This window comes from Phacochoerus africanus, chromosome X (assembly GCF_016906955.1).
Source record: "Phacochoerus africanus isolate WHEZ1 chromosome X, ROS_Pafr_v1, whole genome shotgun sequence".
Taxonomy (NCBI): Eukaryota; Metazoa; Chordata; class Mammalia; order Artiodactyla; family Suidae; genus Phacochoerus; species Phacochoerus africanus.
In genome coordinates, this window is record NC_062560.1 from 88212406 (window position 1) to 88227456 (window position 15051).

At 39.4% G+C, this 15051-nt stretch overlaps 1 protein-coding gene across 1 annotated transcript in view; it reads left to right on the forward strand.

The window, feature by feature from the left end:
- The window catches only part of BEX4 (brain expressed X-linked 4), an 80767-nt gene that overhangs the window by 49443 nt on the left and 16273 nt on the right, over positions 1-15051 (forward strand). The window lies entirely within an intron of this gene.

A 15051-nucleotide genomic window follows, 5' to 3' on the forward strand; every position in this document is an offset into this window, starting at 1 on the left:
ACGTAGGCAATTTTAAATAAATATTGACTGTATAACACAAGGATTGTAATTGTTCTGGGGATTTAAATATATATCGAATGAAAATGCATGACAATAAATTTGGAGGGGGTATTTGGAATCAAACTCTTGCAAAATACATTCATTGTCTGAGGAGTTTTAAAGGGCTAATTAACATTAGGCCGTCAAATAGCAAAAATGGACATTGTAAGCTGAATGGTCAACACCACAGGAATGGCAAAGGAATGTTAAAGTAGAGAGATGCATGAAGTAACAATTTAATAGTTGCACAATATGAATCATTTTAAAGGAAAGGAGAGGAAAGGGAACCTAACAAGAGGCAAAAATGGATGTGCCTATAAATGAAATTCTATCTATTTTTACATTAAAAGTTTCAGACTAAATCTTCCAAATAGAAAAACAGATAGGAACAGACCGAATGAGAAACTGCCCATCAGATGCTCCTTCAAAGAGCCACATACAGAATTTAATCATCTAGAAAACTGGAAAATAATCAAATTGCAAAATGTATACCTTTTCCACATTAACCTACAGAAAGCTGGTATAGCCATATTACTAAAACAAAAGGTACACTTTCAAGAAAAACAACATTACTAGAGAAAGAATGAGATTCCCGTATGATAGCAGGTTCAATACAATAGACGATAGTCGTGCACAATTCTAAATTTCAGGCATGCATGTTTAAAAGAGGCCCAAAATATACAAAGGAAAGGCTGACAGACAAAGAGAAAATAGACACACCCACAGTCACAGCGTGAAATTTTAGCACAGCTCACTAGTTGACACATAAAATGGCAGACAAAAACTCAGCTAGAGGGAGAAGATTTTAAAATGTGACTAAAATAAATTAACAAATGTACTCAGTTGACATAGAACAATGCGCATAACAAGTACTCTTCAAACATTCCAGAAGAGATCATATGCTAGGGAAGAAAGCAAGCCTCAGGAAGCATCTATGGACTAATGCAGTTTGTCCTTAATGTAAGATTCAATGGTAATGGTGGGTTTTCCGCCCCTCCCCCACCTCCAGTATAAATCCCAAGAATATTACTTTACACGAACCCTACCCCCCCATCTAGGTGACCCTCCCCACTCTCCTAACCCTACATCCAAGAAGATTATATGACTCAAGCTTTTTCTTTAAGCAGGGAAAAATTTCACCTCAGCCATGACCACTTCCTTAGGAGGGGAGGTTTTACTTGTGGAATCAGGATGGGTTAATCAGAGCCCACTTGGCCTATTTCCTCAAGCGAGTGTAAAATAGTCAGCCTGGGCCCTCTCCATCTCTTCCCTAAAGGGGAGGGTTAGGCTGGGTGGGTCTCCTGTGGGTTGGGGTGGGGGAGGGAGCCCAGGACCCCTCCTGCCCTGTGGGGCTCTGAGGACAAACTCTCACACTGACCAACTCACCCATGAAGGCAGTGACCTGTCCCCACTGTCCCCACAGGCTGTGCCTGAAGAGAATCCTTGGGGTCTGGAGCGGGAAGTTTGAAAAATATCAAGGTGGGCTGCTGAGGAAGGAGAGTGCTAGCCCCAAACAACTCTGTCAGGACCACACAAACAAGATGGCGTCCTAACAGGAAGTCCCCTCCCCCCCAAGGGCATAGAGAGGAGAGCCCTGGGGGCCAGAGGAGACTTAACTTCCTGTAATTACTGCCCCCTGAATTTGCTACCAGCCTAACACCCAGGAAACTCTTTTCCCAACTAAACTATCCCTGCAGAGGAGGCCAACTAGAGTCAGGTGACTTAGGGGACCTTGGTGCCTGTGGCTACAGACACAGGAACTCTTTATGCCAGACTCTCCATCAGCTCCATTACATTGTGTTCCTTCATTCTGCAAACCCAGGGAACTCTGCGGGCCAGCCCATAGGTCAGGCTCTGTAATTGCTACATTGTGTCTGTTCTTTCATGTATTCCTCATAAGGCGAGTCTGATAACAGTATCACTAACCTTTCAAGTTTTCTGGGGCTTAATGAGGTGCTGAAGCCTGTCTAGGGTCTTTCAGATCCTAGCTGGATAGACAGACACTAGAATTGTCCTTCATGGAATGGGGATGATCTCTCTATGTATAAATTTACTAAATTCTTGTTAAGTTATTGCAAAGTAACAGAATGTTCTGAAAGCAGTCAAAGTTCTGTAAGTAACACCAATTCATCTTAGAAAGATAATACCCCCCCAAAATTCTAAAACTCAAGAAACAGACTGAGAACATATAAAGGAGACAACAAGCAGAGTTTGATCACTGTAACATAGTAGAAGGGAAAAAATCATATCTTTTTCTTATAAAATGTGTGTGTGTGTGTTGCAGCTGTTGCTCAGACCACATGCTGAAAAAATTAAAGAAAAAAGAAAAAGGAAAGTACAAACAAAACAAATAAACTGTGAAGTCAAAGTCTAATTTTAAAATATTTTATAAAACAGTATTATGTGAACTTTATGATAACATAGTAAATATATGTGAACTCTTTTTTGCAAGTTGCTTATTAGATATTTTCAAGTGTTTCTCTCAACAAGATAGCCTAATACAAAACATTAAACATTAAAAATGTACACTTAAAATATGAAATTTTCCTGCACCTTCCATTGATATGATCTCCTTACTGTGACTCACAGATACCCAAGATATCCAATGTAAAAGAATTGGTGCACATTTTTCAAGTATATTTCTCTTTAGGTAATGTGTATACTTAAAATATTTGTATATTTGTGTTGTTATTGATACTTTCTTTTAAAAATTTGCAATCACATTTTTCTGTAAATTAATTTTTCACTTATGACAGCACCAGATTTTCAATTCCTCAGTTAATGTGGTTTGTCATATTTCTCGATGTTTACTGGAGAAGCATTTGGCTTTTTAGGTGAATTATTTGTGGTTATCTTTTGTCCCTTCACTGATTAACAAGAGTCCTTTTTGTTCTTTCACATTAGCAAAAAATCTGTAATACTGTTTGAAATATTGGCTCCCAGCTTTCAAGCTTTTTAATTTTTTGACATTACAGAGATACTTTAGCTTTCATAGACTTTTTAAATTTAAAAACAATACAGCTATGATAGAAAAAAATGAGTGATATATAGGGTTGCATCAACTATTAGCCACTGGGAATTCTAGGCTGAAAGCCTTGAAGGCTTCAGGGGACAATGGAAAAAAAAAAGCTTTTAGACTCAAGTCTACATTTGAAAATAATGGGGAAAATATTTGAACATTTTTGCTTATAGAAAATATCACAGAAAGTGCCTCTGGCCTAAAAAAAAATTCCAAAAATGATCATTTCCCTCCCTTCATGGAGTTTAGTTTCCCCTGTTTTGACCTGAGCCTGACACAAATCCCTCCGGACATTTCAATCCCTGTGGCCATATATCCAGGTCTCTAAGCTTAAGGGAGTGGCTCTTCCCAGGCTAGAGGTCTAATTGGAGCTACAGCTGAGGCCTGCACCACAGTCACAGCAACACTATATCCGAGCCACATCTGCTACCTTAGCCACAGTTTGCACCAATGCCAGATCCTTAACCCACCGAGAGAGGCCAGGGATTGAATCTGCATACTCATGGATATTAGTTGGATTTTTAACCCACTGAGCTACAACGGGACCTCCATGGGAGTGGTTTTCATCTACACCATCAACTTCAAGACTAAGACATTGGGGAGAGAGTTGTTTGAGTATCCTATCAGCACAGCATTGACACCAGAGGAATTCAAAACTAGATGTGTGACCCAAGAAGATCTTTCAACTCTGTTTACAACCTTATTAGAAAAACTAAAGGGAAATTGGAAAAAAAAAAAAAACCGTTTATCTCAGCAAAAATGTCACATATAAAAGGATGTGAATAATAGGAAAAAACATTTTATAGACAAGAGTTTAATATTATATAAATACTGTATTAGTAAAAGAATCCCGTTCAACACCTCTTGAGATAATTCAAGTAAGAACTATGCATTACCAACATATAAAGTTTTAACAAGTACAAATAAGAACTATGCATTACCAACATATAAAGTTTTAACAAGTACAAAAACAGTTATATATATTGAGGGGGAGAAATAACAGACTTGAAACCAGTGGCCAGAGAAACATTTTAAAAATGAATAATTGAAATTACCAGAAAAAAAGTTATATATGCATGTAGGTATATGTGCACAGAGAGCAAAATTTGGAAGAATATAACACGTAGACATGTTTCTATGGTATTGTACACAGAGAAATGTATCTGGGGAATATAAACTACATTACCAAGCCTGTACATCTTGCTATGTAACAAGATGATAAATAGAAAAATACGTTCCCTAATAAATACACATTGCTACACTTATTAGTTTTTGATAGATACAGTTGAAATCAGAAAAATAACTTATGCAAAATTTTTATCACATGGTAGTATGTACCTGGTTGGGAATTTCACTACAAAAATAACTATGCATGCGTCTTAACTGTGTTTATATGTAAATCCGTATATTTTTCACATCACCCTTGTCTCTCAATCACACATAAAGAGGTTTCCTGTCACGGTTGCAAGGGAGGGGCCGAAGAAAAGTTCTTGCCTCTGGATTTCATGCACATGGGCTCTGGACTCATCCTTACTGCTTCACTTGTCACAAAATCTTCCAGAAATTTCACTCGGAATGAGTCATTGCTCCCTCCATCCTTCCAAGGCTTCCTGCTAAGTGACATCCAAGCTGCCGTTCCAGACATGTGCGCCAGGTGGCAGAGCCCTCCAGTTTCCGGATTTTCTCCAGTGAAAAGGAGAGAAAAATCTGTCGCAAGTTACTTGGCATTGCGAGTGGTGAAAGAACATGTCAAACAAACTCATGCTCAAATGGCTTTCCCTAACGATTTTCTTCTTCCCTGTGGCTTCACAGATAGAAGGCATAGGCATAACATCAAACTCCTCTTAGAGGGCTGGTGCTTATTACAGGCCTGAGGTGGGAGCAAGGAGGGCAGAAGGGATTCAGCGACATCCTGCAATTGCCCTGTTCAGTTTCACAAAGTTTCTCCCAGCACGACAAACCGCTGGGCGAGGGATTTCCACTCTGGATTTTCCAAAGGGTGAACCAGGTATTCACTTCCTGTTACATCTGGCTAGGCACCACCCTCTCCTCTTCTAGGGGCTAAAGCCTCCTTAGTTGCAGGTCACAGCCTAAACCTCACTTCACGGGAGAAGCCTCAGACATACCCTTCTGCTTTGCTTACCACTAGGCGTCTAGTCACTCCACCACCATTACCATCTCCAGATACACTTTTCCTGTGAAAGGGAACCCAGGACTGTGAGCTCAAACTTTCCATGGGCTTTAGCATCACACAGTGTGAGGTAGGAGGTAGCTCCTGGGGTGAGAAGAGCTGGGACTTGTGAGGCTGAGGAAATTGGGCCTTGCTTCTCTTTGACACTTCACGGAGAAAGTTCATGGCATGAGCTGAGCTCTGCTGGAGTGAAAAAATGATAAGACGACCATGTCGGTCACTCCGAGGGGTCGAGGAGACCTCCCCAACTACACGTGGGCAGAAAGACTCCTGGGGTCAAAAAGGGAGGGGCGTGCCAGGCCATAAGAAGTCTTGATAACCGTCCCATAACGCCTTGCTCTGGAATCCATCGTGACCAAAAGATGGGCATGCGTATTGGGGAGGGCCCTGGACCCCGCTGGGTGTGAGAAATAAAACAAAAGAATTGGCCGAAGGAAAACAAAGACCTGGAAGAACTGTCCTATATAAATGACCTAAATCACCTCTCTGGCTGGCTCCTCACTCTGGAGGACACCCACACTCCCACTCCTCCTTTGGGTGTGTATTAATGCTTTGCTTCTGTCTTAAATAAATACACTGCTTCTCTGTGTGCTTTCCCACAGGATGTGATGTGTCTCTAATAATAAAGAGTACCTGGTTTTTGTACCTTTGTACCTGTTTTTACGGTCCTTGAAACATTCTTGCTTTAAGCAGGGGCAAGAATCAGGGCAATTCTGCCTTTAGCCTCTAGCTGGTCTAGTGGCTAGGATTCCTGGCTTTCATCCAGGTTTGCGTCCTCACCAGAGAATTAAGATCTCACTTCAGGCCATCACTCACTGCTGTCTCTCTGAGATCAAGTGAATGTTAAGACACTGCGTTTTCACATATCTTATCTGAAGATCTGCCTCAGATTCTCTCTTCCACTTTTGAGGAGGATGCTGGGACATAGGTCAGTTCAGCAACACAACTGCAGGGTTGTTCCCCAGATAACAGTCAGAGTGTGTACTTCAGAGAAGCTGTGGAGCCTGTGGGTTGATGCTCTCTCCTCTAAAAGAGCCCGTGTCGGTACAATAACGACAGTCTGTGATTTTCAGTAGACACGGTTTTGCATGGCAAAGACCAAAGGAATCTTCCAGAGGTAGAATTGCAGGTTTGGAAGTTTTCAAACAATTTTGCTTTGTCGAATACTCTTCAGTATATTTCAAGATATTTAAACGAATTTAGAAAATAGTAAAAAAAAAAAAAAAAAAAGGAAGCAATAGCTTCTGTTAACCACAGATTAGATATCATTATTTTTATCATCTGATTAATTATTTCCATTAATATGACACTGACTTATCTTTTAATGTACGTATAACATGTAGCCCCTTTGACATAACTGCAAGGTCCACATTGTGATTCATTTCTTTACTGAGGAGGAAACTGAGTCTCAGATTTCAGGCTTGGCTTAGAATAAAGCACTTGCGTGACCTTCCCTGTCTTGTGATTTCAATGAATCCTGACAAGGACCCCCTGAGGGAGATAATCCTCACCCCCTGAATGGGGGAACCTGAGGCTGGGGACCTAAGCGTCACACTGTGGGATCTAAGCGTCACACGCTGCATGTCATGCTCCTATTCATTAGCCGAGCCCAGGCTGGCACCCACGTCTTCTGAACCCAAAGCCTTTATCTTCCTACTGATTCATCACGCCTTGCCTTATTTATTGGATATAATTTTATAGGCTTTGTTTATGACCCTAACAAGAATTCAAACTCAGTTTAGATAATGTGGAGAATGCATTCAAAGAGGAAGGGAATCGCAAACAACAGCAACACTACAAAACACTGACATACATAGTTAACTTTCTGGTTTTCCTTCCTGACAACTGGAAACAATTCATTTTTATTAAGTATAGTTGATTTACAACGTTGTATAGCAAAGTGACCCAATCACATACAGTCCCTGTGCTGTACAATAGGACCTCATTGCCTATCCATTACAACTGTTACAGTTTACATTCACTAATCCCAAACTCCCCTTCCATCCCACTCCCTCCCCACTCTTCCCTGGCAACCACACGTCTGCTCTCCATGTCCATGATCTGTTTCTGTTTTGTAGATAGGATCATTTGTGCTATATTTTAGATTCCACATATAAGTGATATCATACCATATTTGTCTTTCTCTTTCTAACTTATTTCACTTAGTATGAGAATCTCTAGTTCCATCCATATTGCTGCAAATGGCATTATTTTATCCTTTTTATGGCTGAGTAATATTCCTGTGTGTGTGTGTGTGTGTGTGTGTGTGTGTGTGTGTGTACACATATACCACATCTTCTCAATCCACTCATCTGTTGATGAATATTTAGGTTTTTTCCATGTCTTGGCTATGGAAATAGTGCTTCAATAAGCTTAGGAGTACATGTATCTTTTTGAATGAATATTTTGTCCAGATATATGCCTAGGAGTGGGCTTGTTGGATCATATGGCAGTATTACATTTAGTTTCCTCAGGTACTTCCATACTGTTTTCCACAGTGGTTGTACCAATTTACATTTCCACCAACAGTGAAGGAGACTACCCTTTTCACCACACCCTCTACAGCATTTGTTATTTGTTGACTTGTTAATGATGGCCATTCTGACAGGTATAAGGTGGTACCTCATTGTAGTTTTGATTTGCATTTCTCTAGTAGTTATGTTAAGTATTTAATTTTTTTTCACGTGCCTTTTGGTTATCCACATGTGTTCTTTGGAGAAATGTCTATTTAGGTCTTCTGCCAATTTTTCAATTGGGTGGTTCGTTCGTTTTTGTTTTGTTTTGTTTTTTTCATTTTTTATGATTTTTATTTTTCCCATTATAGTTGATTTACAGGGATTTTTTGTTGTTGTTGTTGAGTTGTATGTGTTGTTTATATATTTTGTTTTGGAGATTAGGCCCTTGTCTGTTGCATTGTTTGCAAAGATTTTTCTCCCTTTCTGTGAGTTGCTTTTCATCTTTTTAATGGTTTCCTTTGCTGTGCAAAAGCTTTTGAGTTTAATTAGGTCCCATCGGTTTATTTTTGTTTTTATTGACCTTATTCTAGTAGGTGGATCAAACAAGATGTAGCTGTGATTTATGTCAAAGAGCGTTCTGCTCATGTTTTCCTTTAGGAGTTTTATACTATCTGATATTATATTTAGGTCTTTAATCCATTTTGAATGAATTTTTGTGTATGGTGTTAGAGAGTGTTCTAATTTCATTCTTTTACATGTAGCTGTCCAATTTTCTCAGCACCACTTATTGAAGAGATTATCTTTCTTCCACGGTGTGTTCTTGCCTCCTTGTCATAGATAGCTTGAGTTTATTTCTGAGCTTCTATTCTGTTCCATTGATCTATATTTCTGTTTCTGTGCCAGTACTGTATTTTTCTGATAACTGTAGCTTTGTAGTATTGTCTGAAGTTAGGGAGCCTGATTCTTCCATTTTGGTTTTTCTTTTTCAATACTACTGTGGCTATTTAGGGCCTTTTGTGTTTCTATACAAATTTTAAAATATTCTGTTAAATTTCTGTGAAGATTTGTCTTTGTAATTTGATAGGGATTGCACTGAATCTTTAGATGGTCCTAGCAACAGTAATCAGAGAAGAAAAAGAAATAAAAGGAATCCAAATTGGGAAAGGAGTAAAACTATCACTATTTGCAGGTGACATGATACTATACCTGGAATATCCTAAAGACACTACCAGCAAACTTTTAGAACTTATCAATGAATTTGGCAAAGTTGCAGGATACAAAATTAATACATGGAAATCAACTGCATTTCTATATATTAACAATGAAAGATAAGAAAGAAAAATTAAAGAAACCATTCCATTTACCATCACATCAATAAGAATAAAGTATGTGGGGATAAGCCTAACTAAAGAAACAAAAAGCCTATATTCTGAAAACTATAAGATACTGTTGAAAGAAATCAAAGATGACACAAACATGGAAAGATATACCATGCTCTTGGATTGGAAGAATCAATATTATCAAAATGATTGTACTACCCAAGGCAATCTACAGATACAGTGAAAACAATTTAAAAGATAGTTTCAATTTACTGCGGTGATTTGAGACAAGTTTTGTTTTTATTTCCACTGTCTTAAACCATTCCACCCAGATGTTGCATAGGCCAGCAGTTGCAGCTCTGATTCAACCCCTAGCCTGGGAAGTTACATATGCCACAGGAGTGGCCCTAAAAAACAAAGAAAAAAAAAAGGGATTCCAGGCATAGGTCATAACTGCAGCTCAGGTCTGATCCCTGGCCTGGAAACTCTATATGCTGCAGGCAGCCAAAATGGAAAAAAAAAAAAAAAAAAACTGCGTTACGACATGTTTGCTAATAGGTAACACAAACTGTAGTAATTGAGGTCAGAATAAAGATGGTTTAATACATACTTATGGGTACTTTGAACTATTGAATCTGATTAATTTGGTGATGCATCAAAACCCAGTTTGACAAAAAGACAACTCAATGAATAGAGAAACTATTTGCAAATGAAATGACTTTTAAGGGGCTAATATCCAAAATATATAAACAACTCATAAAACTCAATATCAAAAAATTACAAAGACATATGTGAATAGGTATGTTTCCAAAGAAGAAATACAGGCATATGAAAAGATGCTCAACATTGCTAATCATCAGAGAGATGCAAATCAAAACTACAGTGAGATATCACCTCACACTTGTCAGAATGGCTACTAACAAAAAGTTGACAAATAAATGTTGGTATGGAAGTAAACAAAAGGAGTTCTTGGAGTTCCCACTGTGGCACAGTGGAAATGAATCTGACTAATATCCATGAGGATGCGGGTTCGATCCCTGGCCTCACTCAGTGAGTTGGGGATCAGGTGTTGGTGTGAACTGTGGTATAGGTCACAGACATGGCTCAGATTCCCATCTTGCTGTGGCTGTGGCGTAGGCTGGCAGCTGTAACTCCATTTTCACCTCTAGCCTGGGAATATCCATATGCTGTGGGCACCACCCTAAAAAGCAACAGAAAGAAAAAGAAGGAAAGAAAGAAAGAAAGAGAGAGAGGGAGGGAGGAAGGAAGGAAGAAAGAAAGAAAAGAAGGAGGAAAAATAAAAGGGAACCCTTGCACACTGTTGGTGGGAATGTAAATTGGTTTAGCCACTATGGAAAACAACATTGTGATTTCTCAAAAAAAAACTAAAAATAGAACTCCCATATGATCCAGCAATTCCACTACTGGGTCTATCTCTAAAGAAAACAAAAGCACTTATTTGAAAAGATATATGCACCCCAATACTCATAGTAGCATTATTTACAATAGCCAAGACATGAAAGCAATCTAAATGTCAATGAACAGATAAATGATTTCTGAAGATCAGATATACATAACAGAATATTATCTGGCCATAAAAAAGAATGAAATTTTGCCATTTGCAACAACATAGATGGACTAGGAGCATATTATGCTATCAAAATAAGTCAGACAGAAAGACAAATACTGTATGATATCGCTTATATGAGGAATATAAACTATAAAATGAACTAGTGACTATAACAAAAAAGAAACAGACTCACAAATATAGAGAATAAGCTAGTGGTTACCAGTTGGGAGAGGGGAGAAGGGAGAAGATAGGAGTAGGGGATTAGGAGGCACAAGCTACTATGTATAAATTAAATAAGCTCCAAGGATATATTGTATAGCACGAGGAATATAGCCACTATTTTTATAATAACTATAAATGGAGTAAAACCTTTACAAATTGTGAATCACTACATTGGCCAGCTGAAACTTATGTAATATTGTGCGTCAACGATACCTCAACAGAAATGAATAAATAAATAAATACTCTTTTTAAAGAATGATATTTTGCCATTTGCAACAATGTGGATGGCTCAAGGGGGTGTTATACTTAGTGAAATAAGTCAGACAAAGACAAATATTCTATGTTATCACTTATATGTGGAATCTAAAAAATAAAACAAATGGGATTTCCCATTATGGCTCAGTGGTAATGAACCCAACTAGTATCCATGAGGACACAGGTTTGATCCCTTGTCCTGCTCAATAGGTTAAGGATCCAGTGTTGCCATGAGCTGTGGTATAGATTGCAGACATCGCTCGGATCTGTTGGTGCTATGGCTGTGGTGTAGGCCAGCAGCTACAGCTCCAATGTGACCCCTAGACTCGGCACCTCCATATGCCATGGGTGTGGCCCTAAAAAGCAAAAATAAAATAATAAAACAAACGAATGAATATGACAAAGCAGAAGCAGACTCACAGACATAGAGAGCAAACTGGTGGTTACCAGTGGGGAGAAAGATGAGGGGACAGGCAAGATAGGTATAGGGGATTAAGAGATACAAACTACTACATATAAAATATATAACCAACAAGGATATATGGCACAGGGAAACAGCCATTATTTCAGTAATAACTTTAAATGGAGTATAATCGATAAGTATGTTGATCACTGTGTTGTACACATAAAATTAATATTATATTGTAAATCCAGTATATGATTATGCTTGCAAAAATACTAGTGGCCTGTAAACATATAGCAATATTAAAATCAGGTAACATTTGTTTTGGCCCAGGCAGCATTTATTCATAAATCTTACAATGTGACATTTTTCATCCCTACTTTAAAAATGAAATAAATAAGAAACTAAGAGGTTAAGTGCTTTGCCTAGGCTTGCACACCTAAAAAAGGACACATCAAGGATTTTGAACCCAAATAACAAGGCTCCAGAGGCTACAAATGTATAAGTTGATAGTACTTGAGACACAGAAGCATACAAATATTAACAAGTTTCAGCCAGAAAAACCCACACTGATACACATTTTCGTATACAGATCCATTGTCAAAATTGTAATCAGCTTCTTTTCTGTGAATCAGTATTCTTTGAATATATTTCCAAAATAACAAAACCATAACTACTTTATTAGTAAGAGTATTTTGTATTTTCATTTTTTGTGTGTGTGTGTCTTTTTGCCTTTTCTAGGGCCACTTCCCTCGGCATATGGAGGTTCCCAGGCTAGGGGTCAAATAGGAGCTGTAGCCACCAGCCTACGTCAGAGACACAGCAATACGGGATCCGAGCCACGTCTGTGACCTACACCACAGTTCATGGTAACGCCGGATCGTTAACCCACTGATCAAGGCCAGGGATCGAACCCGCAACCTCAAGGTTCCTAGTTGGATTCACTAACCACCGCGTCACAACAGGAACTCCTGTATTTTCAAATTTTTATCTTAATAACTTTCCCTCTTTATAGAATTTCAAATAATATAGAACTGTACATGTATAAAATGAAATTACCCTGACTCTCCCTCCTGTCTGACTCCTTCTCCTGACCCAAAGTTGTCTGCTATCAATAGACTGATGTATGTTCTCCAGATTCACTATAGGTGAATTTTTATCATAATCACAGCTACATAAAAATATTTATTTTTACGTGTATTTTTTTTTCAAGTTGTGCCCCAAACTCCACAGGGATAGAAGCCACTTTGTTCAGGACCTCGTCCTATGCATCTGTTCATCGGGCTGTTGATTCATATCCTTTAGTATCCTTTGCAATAAACCAGTAATCCAGTGAGTAAATGTGTTTCCTGAGTTCTGTGAGCCACTCTAGCAAATTAATCAAACCCAAGGAGGGGGTAGTGGGAACCTCTGTTTTATAGCCAGTCAGAAGCACAGGTATCAACCTGGACTTGCAATTGGTATTTAAAGTGGAAGGCAGTCTTGTGGGATTGAGCCCTGAACGTGTGGAATCTGCTATCCTCCTTGGGTAGATAATGTCAGGGTTAAATTGTAGGACACCCAGCTAGTGTAGAAGAATTGTTTGGGTATGTGGGGGGAAAAAAATCCCACAGATTGGAATTGGGTTCAAAATATTAGAAGCCAAAACTGGCAAAAATAAATGGAGAAATGGACAAATCCACATCACAATGGGAAATTTTAACACACCTCATTGAGTGATTGATTAAATAGGCAGGCCAAAAAAATCAGCTAGATGGATTAGATTTGAACAATATTAGTAACCAATTTACTTAACTGACATGGAACAATGCACATAACAACTACACATGGAACATTTCAGAATAAGTCATAACCTGAACCATAAAAGAGGCCTTATGAAACTTTCATGAGTGTAATATTTTTTCTTTTTTATTTTTTTAATTTTTTTCTTTTTAGGGTCACACCTACGGACACCAAGTTGTGTTCTTAACCCAATGAGCCACAATAGGATCTCCTCATGAGTGTAATACAGTTGACCTTGGATGGTTGGTGTGAAGATTTAAGGGTAATGCTGTGTTCTTTGCCCCTCTCTGTGTGGTCAGGCTGCTCAAACTGGCTGTTCTCTTGCTCTCTGCACATCCCCTGCCCAAGCAGCACCTGCTTCACCTGCACCCTACTCACATGACTCACCTTCCAACATACTTGCCTCCCCTTAGCTGGTGATTGTTCTAAATTTAGATCAGAGCATCTCCACCATGTTAGCTTATCCAAGGGACAGCGAGGAGCCTGACTGACTCTCTGCTGGTTTCCTAGGTAACCAATAAGCCAACCTGACATCAATTCCCCCTATAACTGGTAACCTCCCCCTGCCCCCAGGAGTGAAGACTGCTGCCATGTCCTGCCTGCTGTCCACCTCACACAGTGGAGGGTTGCTCCAGGACTTTTCTTCAGGCACGTAAGTTCCCCTAATCCATTAAACCATTGCTGTCTCTGTTGCTGACTCTGGGCTCTTTCTTTGATCTTAAAGCTGGGCAAGTACAGGCCTCCCAGGCCTGCAAGGTGCTGCCCAATACTCTCCTACCTTCACATAAATTCTGAGAATGTTAATTTCCAACCCACCCACTCCCAATCAGGTGACCCTCTCTATATCCCAAACTCTGCACATCAGAGGAGCACTTGACTCTGATCTTTCCCCTCAACTAGGTGTCTCAAAATATGCCTGCGATTTGCTTTAATCAGATACGGTAAGATGACAGACATTGAGATAACTTCCTTGAAAGAAGAGTTAATTACACAAAGTTCCCAAGAGGATGGGGCATGCCACTACATGAAGCACCACATGAAGAAGCATTTAGGTTGGTCAGGAGGCAAGGAAGCATGAGGGGAAAGCTATGGGTCAAAGTTTCTATTCCGGTTTCATGGAGAGGAATAGGAGAGACAAGATAGGTATTCTGAGTAAACCTGATGTTAGATAATTTGAATAAGTTCGGTGGGTTCTGGGACATAAATGTAGTCCCTAGTTGTCCAGTACCCAGCTTTGGGGTGGTGTAGGGCAGGAGGAATATTAGCTTGGTTTGTAAGAGTTTGATCAAGGAGGTGGTTGGTGGTATGGGCTCTGGACTGTTCAGTTTGCATATCAAAGCTGTCTTCATAAGCAAATTGCTATCTCTAGGAATTAGTTCACTCTTGGAGAGACAATCCCTCACCAGATCCCCAAGACTCCGATGGTGTCAAATTATCATAAAATACAGTTAATAGAAAACATGATTAATACACTTAAGGAGAAGATTTCACCTCAGTCATGACTGTAGCCATAGAAGGAAAAGTTTTCCTTGTGAATCCAGGATGGTTGTGTCAGAGCTCATTGGGCCCATGTCCTTAGGAGATTGGAAAACACTCACCCTGGGCCCTTGCCACCCAAGATTAAGGGCACTTGGCTGGATGTCCTGTTGGTTAGGGTTGGAGAGGTGGTTCAGAATCCCTCCTGCCCTGTGGGATCCCAAGGCTGAAGACCAGTGCTGAACAATTCACCAATGATGTGGCATGCAGGCAGTGACTTGTCGCCAATGTCTTCACAGGGTGCACTTGAGGTGAAACT